General features: G+C 37.2%; 1 protein-coding gene across 5 annotated transcripts in view; it reads right to left on the reverse strand.

Moving 5' to 3' along the window:
* The window catches only part of AUTS2 (activator of transcription and developmental regulator AUTS2), a 1,206,381-nt gene that overhangs the window by 700,480 nt on the left and 492,731 nt on the right, over positions 1-13,170 (reverse strand). The gene's annotated exons all lie outside the window — the stretch shown is intronic.

The raw sequence follows: 13,170 nt of genomic DNA on the forward strand, positions 1-13,170 counted from the left end.
AAGCACTTATCCCTCACCTATCTGCCAAGAAACTCAGGAGGTAGGAAAGCCAAAAAGGAGAACATGTGACTGTAACAGCAGAGGTTTTAGTACCTGGCTTCCTTGAAAACCTTAGCAATCCCAGAGTTTAAAAGTGAAAACAGACAATGTTCTTTTCCAAGTGTCAAGACTTGATTCTGTCACTATAAACATCAGATTCCTGGTAGTAACTTTTATATGACCCATTAAAAAAATTTATTAGGACCTGGAGTGTATTTTTTAAATGGGTCCATTAGGTAAAGAAATTACTAGCTGAGGAGAATCAGAGAAGTCCTATGAGGATAAAACATTTTCTAAATTTGATGAAAGCTATAAAACCACAAATCTAAAGGCTCAAAGAACCCTAAGCACAAGAAACATAAAGAAAAGTACACCAATGCAGATCATAAACAAAGTGCTCAATACTAGTGATAAGAGAAATTCTTAAGAGCATCCAGGGGAAAAATGACAGGTTATATACAGAGGGTCAATATTAGAATGATACATAATTTTCTCATTTAAAAAATGCAATTGCAAAGACTGTGAAACATTTTTACAGTACTGGGAGGAGGAGAAAGAAAGTATCAACCGCTAATTCTATACACAACTAACATGTCTTTTAAAAATTAAAGTAAAATGAAGATGTTTTCAGATATACAAAAGCTGAAAGAATTAATCACCAGTAGGCCAGTACTTCAAGAAATGTTAGGCTGAGCACAGTGGCATGAGCCTGTAATACTAGCACTTTGGGAGGCCGAGGCCGGCAGATTACTTGAGGGCAGGAGTTCTAGACCAGCCTGGCCATCATGGTGAAACCCCATCTCTACTAAAAATACAAAAATTAGCCAGGCATGGTGTTGCGCATCTGTAGTCCCAGCTACTCAGGAGGCTGAGGCAGGAGAATTGCTTGAACCCAGGAGGCGAAGGCTACAGTGAGCTGAGATCATGCCACTGCGCTCCAGCCTGGGTGACCAAGACTCTGCCTCAAAAAAAGGAAGAAAGAAAGACATGTTAAAGGATAATCTTTAGGAAGAAGGCAAATGGTAATACATAGAAATGCATCTATGTAAAGAAGAATGAAGAGCACCAGAAATTGTAACACAGCTAGCAGCCTGGTCATTATGGTGAAACCCTGTCTCTACTAAAAATACAAAATTTCGCCGGGCATGGTGGTGTGCACCTGTAATCCCAGATACTCGGGAGGCTGAAGCAGAAGAATTGCTTGAAACCAGGAGGCAAAGATCGCAGTGAGCTGAGATCACGCCACTGCACTCCAGCCTGGGTGACAGAGCAAGACTCCATCTCAAGAAAAAAAAAATTATATAAGTTTCTTCAAAAAGACAATTAACTAATTAAAAACCAGTAACAATATAGTCTAGACTTTAGAACATATATAAAAGTAGAATCGTGTGACAAGAAGAGAGAGTTGAAACAAAAGTATACACTTGTAAGATTCTTACGGTATATATGAATGGGCAGTATCACTTGAAGATATAAGTTGAAGATATGGTATAACCCCAAAAGCAACAATTAAAACCAAAAAACGAAGAGTTACAGCTAATAAGCCAAGAAAGGAGACAAAATGGAATCATTAAAAATAGTTGATTTTTATTTTATTATTATTTTTAAATTCATTCATTTATTTATTTGTTTTTGAAACAGTCTCTCTTTGCCTTGCCCAGGCTGGAGTACAATAGTGCGATCTCGGCTCACTGTAACCTCCACCTCCAGGGTTCAAGCAATTCTCCTGCCTCAGCCTCCTGAGTAGCTGGGACTACAGGTGCCTGCCACCACACCCAGCTAATTTTTGTATTTTTAGTAGACAGGGTTTCGCCATGTTGGACAGGCCGGCCTTGAACTTCTGACCTCAAGTGAGCTACCTACCTCGGCCTCCCAAAGTGCTGGGATTACAGGCATGAGTCACTGCTCCCAGCCTTTAAAATATTCAACTGATTTTTAAAAAGCACAAAATGTGGAAAAGTAAATAAAGAATAAATATGAACATAAGAAAAAATAAGATAAAATATATAAACCTAACCATATCAACAATCACAACATATATAAACAGTCTAAATATCAACAATTAAAAAGGCAAAAGATTAAGACACAATAAAAAGAATTATAAAGACCTAAATACCCAAAAACATGTTCTCTTAAAAAAAAATGGACTCTAAATATAAGGACACAAATAGGTTAAATGCAAAGGAACGAAAAAAGACACTAATCAAAAGTGAGCTGCAACAGCTGTATCAATAGCAGACAAAATATATCTCAGAACAAAGAATATTTTATAATAATAGTCAATTCATGAAAAGAATACAACAATCTTAAATGTCCTAATAAAAAAGCTTCAAAATAAGTGAAGCAAAAACTGATAGAACTCAAAGGAGAAATAAAAAAATCTACAACTATAGTAGGAGATTTCAATGCTCCGTTCTTAATAATTGATAGAACAAACATTAGTTGGAAACTTCAATGCCCCTTTCTTAATAATTGAAAGAACAAATATTAATAAGTAGACAATGGAGAAGGATATAAGACTTAAAAAATACTATTACCCATAATTGACATTTATAGAACATTCAGACCAATGACAGCAGAATATACATTGTTTTCAAGCACACATGGAATATTTACAAAGATAGACCATAGTCTGAGCCACAAAGCAAGTCTCAGAAAACTTAAAGAAAAATTAGAAAGCATTTTGATCTGGATAAAAATGAGAACACAGCATATCAAAATGTGTGAAATGAACCTAAAATAGTATAATACTTGAAGTAGAAATAGCATTAAACTGTATTAGAAAACAAGATGGGTCTCAGCCAGGCACGGTGGCTCATGCCTGGCCAACATGGTAAAACCTCGTCTCTACTAAAAATACAAAAATTAGCTGGGCGTGGTGGCAGGCTCCTGTAATCCCAGCTACTTGGGAGGCTGAGGCAGGAGAATTGCTTGAATCCAGGAGGCGGAGGTTGCAGTGAGCCGAGATTGCACCATTGCACACCAGCTCGGGGGACAAGAGCGAGACTTCGTCTTTAAAACAAAACAAAACAAAATGAAACAAAACAAAAAAACAAACAAGGTGGGTCTCAGATCAATGCCTTCAGCTTCCACCATAAGAAACTAAAAACAAAAAAGAAAGCAAAAGTAAGTAGAATAAAGTAAATAATAACAGTAAGAGTAGAAACCAAATAAATAGAAAACTGAAAGGCAATAAAGAATATGAATGAAACCTGTGGCCGGGTGCGGTGGCTCACGCCTGTAATCCTAGCACTTTGGGAGGCCAAGGTGGGCGGATCACAAGGTCAGGAGATCAAGACCATCCTGACTAACATGGTGAAACCCCATCTCCACTAAAAATACAAAAAATCAGCAGGGTGTGGTGATGGGCACCTGTAGTCCCAGCTACTTGGGAGGCTGAGGCAGGAGAATGGCGTGAACCCGGGAGGTGGAGCTTGCAGTGATCCGAGATCTGCACTCCAGCCTAGGCAACAGAGCGAGACTCCATCTCAAAAACAAACAAACAAACAAACAAAAAGAATATGAATGAAACCAAAAGTTAGTTCTTTGAGAAAACCAATAAAACTTCTAGACCTCTAGCCACACTGACCTGGGGAAAAAAAAAAAAAAGACATGAATTGTCACTATCAAGAATAAGAAAGGTGACAACACTACAGATTTTCAAAATATTAAAGAAATAATAAACCCCACAAAAGATACAAACTACCAAATATTACTTAAGAAAAAATAAAAAACCTGAAAAGCCCTGTGTCAATTAAAAAAATTGAATTTGGAGTTTAAAATTTCCCACAAAGAAAACTCCAGGCCCAAGGGCTTCGCTGATAAATCCTATCAAACATTTAAGGAAACAATAATACAAATTCTATACAAACTCCTTCAGAAAACTGGAGAGAAGGAAACACTTCCCAATATATTCTATAATGTCAGAATTACCCTGATACGGAAACCAAAGACAATGAAAGAAAATGACAGAATAGGCCAGGCATAGTGGCTCACGCCTGTAAGCCCTGGGAGTTCAAGGTGGGTAGATCACAAGGTCAGGAGATCGAGATCATCCTGGCTAACATGGTAAAACGCCGTCTCTACCAAAACCACAAAAAATTAGCCAGGCAAGGTGGTGGGCACCTGTAATCCCAGCTACTCAGGAGGCTGAGGCAGGAGAATTGCTTGAACCTGGGAGGCAGAGATTGCCGTGAGCCGAGATCATGCCATTGCACTCCAGCCTGGGCTACAAGAGTGAGACTGTCTCAAAAAAAAGAAAAAAGAAAAAGAAAAAGAAAATGACAGACTAATTGAGTTTAACTATATATATATATGAATAAGTTTTAATATACTTTTATAAAAATACATCATGATAGAGTGATGCTTATCCCAAAAATAAAAGGTCAGTTTAACATTTGAAAATCAATCAGTTAAATTTGTCATATTAACAAATTAAACAAGAAAAAAAATGAGAATTTCAATGGATTAATAAATAGCATTTGATAAAAAACCAACATCCATTCCTGATTAAAACTTTCAGCAAACATGAAATAGAAAGGAACTTCTTTAAACTGATAAAGGTATGTGCAGAAAACCTACAGATAACATCATAAATAATGGAAGATCATGAAATGCTTCCCCATAATATGAGTTAAAACAAAGAAGCATGTACACTCTCACCACTTCCATTCAACATTATACTAGAGATTGCAGCCAGGGCCATAATACAAGAAGAGAAATTAAAGCATCCAGATTAACAAAAAAAAAAGGAAAATTATATTTACTCTTCTTTGACATTATCAACTATATATACAATACAAATAAATTCACAAAAGAGCCATTAACACTAAGTGAGTTTACCAATATTACAGAATATATGATAAACATACAAAGTTAACTGTATATTTACATATCAGCAAGGAATAATTAGAAATTAAAATTTATAAAACAATGCCATTTACAACAGCTTCAAAAATACATAATGATAAATCTGGCAAAGGTTGTCAAATACTTGTAACCTGAAAACTGCAAAACTCTTTTTTTTTGAGACGGAGTCTCAACCAGCTGCCCAGGCTGGAGTCCAGTGGCACGATCTCAGCTCACTGCAACTGTTTCCCGGGTTCAAGCGATTCTCCCGTCTCAGCCTTCCAAGTAGCTGGGATTACAGGCACCTGCCATTACAGCTAAATTTTGTATTTTAGTAGAGACTGGGTTTCACCATATTGGCCAGGCTGGTCTTGAACTCCTGACCTCAGGTGATCCACCTGCCTCGGCCTCCCAAAGTGTTAGGATTACAGGCATGAGCCATTGCACCCAGCCACCACAAAACTTTTCTGAGAGAAATTACAGAAAATCTAAAGAAATAAAGAAACACACTTTGTTTATGAGTTAAAAGACTCAATATTGCTAAGATATCAATTTTTTCAAATTCGTCTACAGATTCAATACAATCTGAATAAAAATCCCAGCAGGTCTTTTTGAATAAATTTACATTTACAAAGTGATTATAAAATTCATACAGAAATGCAAAGGGCCAAGAATAGCCAAAACAACTCTGAAAAGGAAAAACTAGGTTGGAAGACTAACATTACCTGATTTTAATCTGTAGATTATAAAACTACAGTAATCAAGACATGGTATTGGTGTCAAGATAGGTGAAGTTTAGAAATTTTCTGAGAAGATTCAGATAGTAAATATTTTAGGCTTTGCAGGATACATATGTTTTCTGTCACATTTGCTTTAATTTTTTTTATACAACCCTTAAGAAACAGAAAAAAGCAGTCTTATATAACAGGCGATACAAAGATAGGCTGTGAGCTTTTCTCGGCCCATGGGCCTTGGGGTGGCAACCTCAAGACAGACAAATTGATCAGTAAAAAAGAACAAAATTAGACCTACACATAAATAGACAACTGATTTTTGACAAAGATGCAAAGGTAATTCACTGAAGAAAGGACAGTCATTTTAACAAATGGTGCTGGAACAACTGTATAGAAGTAGCAAAAATAAGCTGGGCACGATGGCTCACGCCTGTAATCCTAGCTCTTTGGGAGGGCGAGGCAGGTGGATCACCTGAGGTCAGGAGTTCAAGACCAGCCTGGCTAACATGGTGAAACCCTGTCTCTACTAAAAAGTACAAAACTTAGCTGAGTGCGGTAGCGGCCACCTGTAATTCCAGCTACTCAGGAGGCTGAGGCAGGGAGAATTGCTTGAACTCAGGGGCAGAGGCTGCAGTAAGCCAAGATTGTGCCACTGCACTCCAGCCTGGGCAACAGACCAAGACTCCGTCTCGAGGAAAAAAAAAAAAAAGTATGCAAAAATAAATGAATTCACTATATGTCTCCTTTCATATACAAAAATTAACTCAAAATGGATCACAGACATAAATGTAAACGTTAAAACTGTAACTCTTCCAGAGCAAAGGCATAAGAGAAAAACTTGTATCCTTGGTATATAAATAATTTCTTAAATATGACACCAAAAGGATGACCCATAAAAAGAAGTTGATAGATTATATTCACCACCATTTGAAACCTTTGCTTTGGGAAACTGAGGCAGGAAGACTGCTTGAGCTCAGAAGTTTGAGAACAGCCTGGGCAACACAGTGAAAACCTATCTCTACAAAAAAGTTTTTAAAAAATTAGCTGGGTAGGGTAGTTCGTGCCTGTAACCCTATGTAGTCAGGAGGCCAAGGTGAGAGGATGGCTGAAGCCCAGGAGTTCAAGGTTACAGTGAGCTATAACCATGCCACTGCACTCCAGCCTGGATGACAGAGCAAGATCCTACCTCTAAAAATTAAATAAAAATTAAAGAAAACCTTGAAACCTCTTCTCTTGTAAGACGCTGTTAGGAGAATAAAAAGACAAACACCACACTGGGAGCAAATAATTGTATATCATACATCCGATAAAGGTCTTGTATACAGAATAAAGAACTCGACACTCAAGAAAAAAATGCAATTTTTAAAAATTGGCAAAAGGTTTTGAAAACAGTTCACCAAAGAAGATACATAGATGACAAATCAACACGTGAAAAGGTGTTCAACATGATTATTCATTAAGGAAATACAATTCAAGACGACAGTAAGATACCGCTATACACCTATTAGGATGGCGAAAATGGAAAAGACTGCCCATAACAAGTATTGGAGAGGATATGGAAACAGTGGGACTCTTACACACTGCTGGTGCGCATATAAAATGGTACAACTACATTGATCATTGTTTGGTAGTTTCTTAGAACATTTAGCAAATACCTAGTAAATTATCCAGCCATTCTCTCCTAGCTATTTGTCCAAAAGAATGTACATTGTAATGTTACACAAATGTTCATAGCTGCATTATACATAATAACAAAAACTGAAAACAGTCCAATGTATAAACACACTATGGTATATCCATAAATTGAATACTGAGGAATATTATATACAGCATAATGTGGATAAGCATAATGTGAGTGAAAGAAGCCAGACCCCCCCCCACAAAAAAACAGTACAAACAGTATGTGCTATGTGATGCTATTTATATGCAATTCTAGAAAAATGTATACAACTTTATAGGGACAAAAAACAATTAATTTGTTTTTGCTTTTTTTTTTTTTTCTTGCTGGGGAATAAGCTGGGGTGGAGACAGAAGGGAGGTGGGCGAGAAAGGAATTACAAAGAGACAGGAGGTAACTTTTGGGAGTGATGGATACGTTCATTTTTTTCTTTGAGATGGAATGTCACTCTGTCACCCAAGCTAAAATATGGTGTCATGATCACGGCTTACTGCAGTCTTGACCTCCTGGGCTCAAGCAATCTTCCCACCTCAGCCTCCTGAGTAGCTGGGACTACAGATACGAACCAACATACCCAATTAATTTTTAATTTTTTTGTGCTGAGAGAGTTCTCCAGTGTTGCCCAGGCTCATTTTGAACTTCTGGGCTCAAGTGATTCTGCTTCCTCAGCCTTCCAAAATGCTGGGATTACAGGTGTAAGCCATCACACCTGGCCTGTTCATTACCTTGACTGTGTAGGTTCTATAGGTGTATGCATATCAAAACTTATCAAGTTGTATAGTTTAAACATGATCAGTTCATTATATGCCAATTATATCTCAATAAAGTTGTTACAAACAAAAGGAAAATACAATCGTCCTATGATTATACTAAATCACTGTATATGAAGAAGTTTATGTGAGTGTGTGTGTGCATACAACTAAATGTATATGCTATAAGGGTGCAATTTTTTTAAAGACAAATTTGAAAGTTTTAGAAATCAGTACTAATCTTCTGGCTAAAGTGGATAGAGGCGACTTGTCCTTGCTGCCTCCTCCCTACAAAATACACACTATTTGCCGCCTCCACCATGATCATGGAAGCTCCTTAGTGATGTTTTTCTAACTGAAGAAGGTGTCTACACAGCATAGAAGCAGTGAGAGGAAACTCGTGAGTTCCCTCAGGACTTCTTCTGTGTATGGGCAGATGACAACCTGAAAGTCTTAGCCATATGAAATCACCCACGAAGCATCAAGAAAATCAATCATCAGGGAAAGAGAGGGCCCTGAGTACAATCATGGGGGGAGGAATCAGCATTAAAAGAACCATCAGTGATTTCACTAACCAGAAGTAAGCGAGTTCATGAAATTTGAAGAAGGAAGGTCAACAGGGTCAGAACATTGAAAGCTCCACATTGTAAAAGAATATTCCTGTTTTGTTTACTAACGAATCTCTAGCACCAAGTCACACAGTAGGTACTAAATAAAACGACTGTTGACTCTTGACTGGATAGATGAGAAATAAGAAAAATCACTTAATTTTACGACTTACAAAGTTAGTGGTGACCTTATATAGAAAATGCTGTAGTAGAGAAGACCAAGTCAGTCTGCAAATAGTTAAGGGCTGAATAGGAGGCAAGAAGGTACTTTGTTAACAGAAAGAAATTTACTGGTGACCTTATATAGAAAATGTTTTACTAGAGAAGACCAAGTCAGTCTGCAGCTAGTTAAGGGCTACATAAAAGGCAAGGAGATATTCTGTTAACAGAAAGTTCAAGAAACACAAGACTAAAAGGCCAGGTTTGTCATTCAAAGTTTCCAACTAGGATTAAAGTCTTTAGACCAACCATATACTGTTCTTGAACTTCAGACACAGTTCAGACATTTGGAACAATTTTAGCCCTTTGGGAATTCCATCATTAAAACCAGAAGTAAAGTACTAAAAGTCCAGCTGTAACTATAAATATTTTAAAAACATATGCAACAAGTAAAACCTCCCCTGTTTCCTCTAGGGAGACATGTGATCTTAGCCTGACTCCTGCTTTGAATTAGAAATGCTCTCCTCTCCCAAACTTAGGATGATTTTGAAAAAGTTTTTAAGATGAATTTCCTTGCAGGAGATTACAATAAATCATCCATATACCATAAAATTTAATTTGGAAGTACCAGGTTTTAGCAAATCAACATTTTAGGCACGTAGTCAACAAAGGATTGAAAAGTCATTTTATTTCCATAGTTACATTCTTAGTCATTCTTAGGAATAATAAAATTATTTTTGGAATGGATCTTAGAGGTAGGGAACCATAACGTTCATAATATGTCCCCCTTCAAACACACACAGAGAAAACACATAACACAGAACCAGATGAGCTAAATTTTAAACACACACACAGACACACACACTCTCTCCCTCTCTTCACAGAAAAATCTACCATTTTTTCTTTCCTAAAAGTTAATGTTAACTAGCTTCAACTGGATTTTTCATTCTTCACATTTGCCATTCCACTAACAAAATTCTGTTTTCCATTTGCTGAAAGTAACCTTCAAAGTTATTAGATCACCTTATAATTCTACCTATGAACATCTGCAAATACATTTTGTTTCTAGTTAAAATAGGTTAAACAAAACATTCCTCCACTGAGTCTAACTGATGAATGGAAATACAACTTCTTATTAACCAAAAATCTCACACAAAAATATAGTTTTGCATGAGTCTATTTGATTAAACAGAAAGAGGCAAAAGACCATTTTGTTCTCAGTTTCTTTTTTTTTTTCTTTCTTTCTTTTTTGAGATGGAGTCTTGCTCTGTCGCCCAGGCTGGAGTACACTGGCATGATCTTGGCTCACTGTAACCTCCGCCTCTCAGGTTCAAGTGATTCTCCTGACTCAGCCTCCTGAGCAGCTGGGATTACAGGCACCTACTACCACACCCAGCTGATTTTTTTGTATTTTTGTAGAGACGGAGTTTCACCATGTTGGCTAGGCTGGTCTCAAACTCCTGACCTCAAGTAATCCGCCCTCCTCAGACTCCCAGAGTGCTGGGATTACAGACACGGGCCAGCACGCCCAGCTCATTTTGTTCTGAGTTTCTAATCCCAGTTTTAAAAAATTTACTTCCCTCATATTTCAAGATTTTTCATTTATAATAATAATGTTTCTAGGACACCAAATTTCTCCCATTATTGCAACGCTTCTCAGAGCAATGTAAAATAAAGGCTAACCTCCACCCTACCACCACTCTGTACTCCTCATGGATTAAGCTTTGAGAGAAAACCAAAAATAGATAAATCCTCAAGCATTTGCTGCTTGACATAAATGCTTTGGATAACTAAATTGCCTGCTTTGTGTCCAGAGATCCTCTTCACTCAATTATCTTTCAGTGTGTTGGGTTCCAAAGCCTTGCTGAGGTCCTAATGATATTTATCACCTCTTTTCAACACCCTCTAATGTTCTTTTAAATAGAGTAGGCATGCTTTAAGATTTCAAACACTTTGTCCTTTAAGTGTTTGACAGTTGGTGGCATTTAAAATCCTGACTTCATAAGGTTTCCTTCCTATATTGCATTTGAGCCTTTTGCTATGATGAAGGCAAAAATCTCACCATTTACACATCATCATCACTATCCTAAGACACAGAGCTAAATTCTCATTTGGATTGTAAACAGTGGTGTGTTGGAAATCCTTAACAACCAGCTCCTTGGGAAAAGAAGTATGTATGTATAGGTGCACATCTATTTATTATAAATGTTACTGAAATAATGTATAGCAAGCAATTAACAAATAATAACAAAGTACATGCTAAACTTTATTCTGAATTCCAACCAAATGGGAAAATTAACATTCACAGAATGCTTCTGTTAAAATCTGTGCAATTCTTATATCTACAGCCAACCTATGGTTGTATCTGAAGAATGACTGTAGTTCTGCAAAACCTGGTTGATGTTTTTGAACCACTAAAATGAAAGTGGAACACCTAAGACATGAATGACATGAATAGTTTCCTCCATCGAGGACATGAGTAACTTCTTTGTTGAGTTGGAAACAGTTTTTAAATACAAGAAGATATTCTCTTAATTGTTTTGCTATCCACAATGTAATGGATGCAGATACAGCATACTCTTAAATTTAATCTGTATTAATAACATTTCCTCTATCATTCTTTTAAGTGTAGACAATCAACAAAACAAATGACCAAATTTGGATTTGTACAGTGCTATGGTTTGAATGTGTTCCCCCAAAAGCATGTGTTGGAAACTTAATCCCCAGTGCAACAGTGTTGGGAGATGGAACATAGTGGGAGATGTTTACGTCAAGAGGGCTCCACCCTCATGAATGGGTTAATGCTGATCGTGTTCTCTCACCATGTGATGTCTTCTGCCACACTGTGATACAGCAAGAAGGTCCTCACCAGATGTGGCCCCTTGATCTTGAACTTCCCAGTCTCCAGAACCATAAGCCAAATAAACTTCTATTGCTTACAAATTACTCAGTTTGTGGTGTTCTGTTATAGCAGAACGAAACAAAATAAGGCATCCTGTTTACCAGTTTCTGTGGTGTAAATACTTCCACCATGGCTACTAAAGTGATGTCACTGAATGCAGAGTTAGAAAAAGAGGCTCAATAACATATCATTTTGTAGTATTTCTACCATATACCAGATGTAAATAACCTCAAGGTCATGGATATTAGTAAAATGTAGCAACTAATGAGGAAATGATGAATTTTGAATATTGATTACAATTAAGTAAATTATATTAAAAGAACAGGTAAGTTTACATAACACTTTTTTTTTGAGATAGAGTCTTGGTCTGTTGCCCAGACTGGAGTGCAGTGGTACCATCTCACCTCACTGCAACCTCCATCTCCTGGGTTTAAGTAATTCTGCCTCAGCCTCCCAAGTAGCTGGGATTACAGGAGCCTGCCACCATGCCCGCCTAATTATTTTTTTCATGTAACTTAAACTTCTAATAAAGGTTTTATTAAAAAACCAGCTCACAAAATTCTTGAAAACTTAACTGGTTCTTATGAACGGTTAACGAACCAGTTCCAGCATAGCAAAGTACAATTCTTTTGTCACAAAAGTGAAGTTCCTGCCTCACTGTCATTGACAGATGGTATTTGGGTTCTTCCCACTGGTGTGTAAGGGGGACATAAAGATATGCAGGCCATAAGGTCATTTATGACTGGGCTATCCCTCCCTTGATGGTTATCAATCTGCAGCAGGGCTGGCAAACAGAACTATTCTCCAGGCAAAGTTAACCCTGGCACCATTATTCTATGTTTTCTATCAATCGAGACAAGAAACTGAGGGAGAAAAAAGCAAAGATATAGTCTTGACAGTAATAGTTACTTTGTTTTCTAATACAGATGTGTCTGAAAGCTTTCTTAGCTGCTATCCACAGAATGCAATGAAAACATGAGAGTAGACGAGAATTTAAACAAAGCAACACACAAGTTATATGGCACTAACAAAGTCAAAATTCTTCAATACCAAAGTCTTCTCAGTATGAAACAGGATGCTTCTCTCATTCTCTACTTTCTCCATCATTTCCTTTCTTCCCTCCCCTCTACCCCACATTCTCCTTCCTTTCTCCCTTCAGGGGTTAGGGGGACTGACAGGGGAGGACATTCAATTACTATACCTTGGCCCTTCTTTTATCCTAATAAACCATTATCCTATTAAAACACAGCAAGAAAATGGCACAGAAAATGAAGACATGAGGTAGGTAGACCATGGCAGGCACAAAAGAGAAAGAAAATACTGCCTTTATGAACAAAGAAACTTTACTTAATTAGTTTGAAACAGAAGTACAGCAGTACCCCTTATCTGTAGTTTCAGTTGCCCATGAGCAACCACAGTCCAAAAATATTAAATGAAAAACTCTGGAAATAAA

This window comes from Chlorocebus sabaeus, chromosome 28 (genome assembly GCF_047675955.1).
Source record: "Chlorocebus sabaeus isolate Y175 chromosome 28, mChlSab1.0.hap1, whole genome shotgun sequence".
NCBI classification, from domain to species: Eukaryota; Metazoa; Chordata; class Mammalia; order Primates; family Cercopithecidae; genus Chlorocebus; species Chlorocebus sabaeus.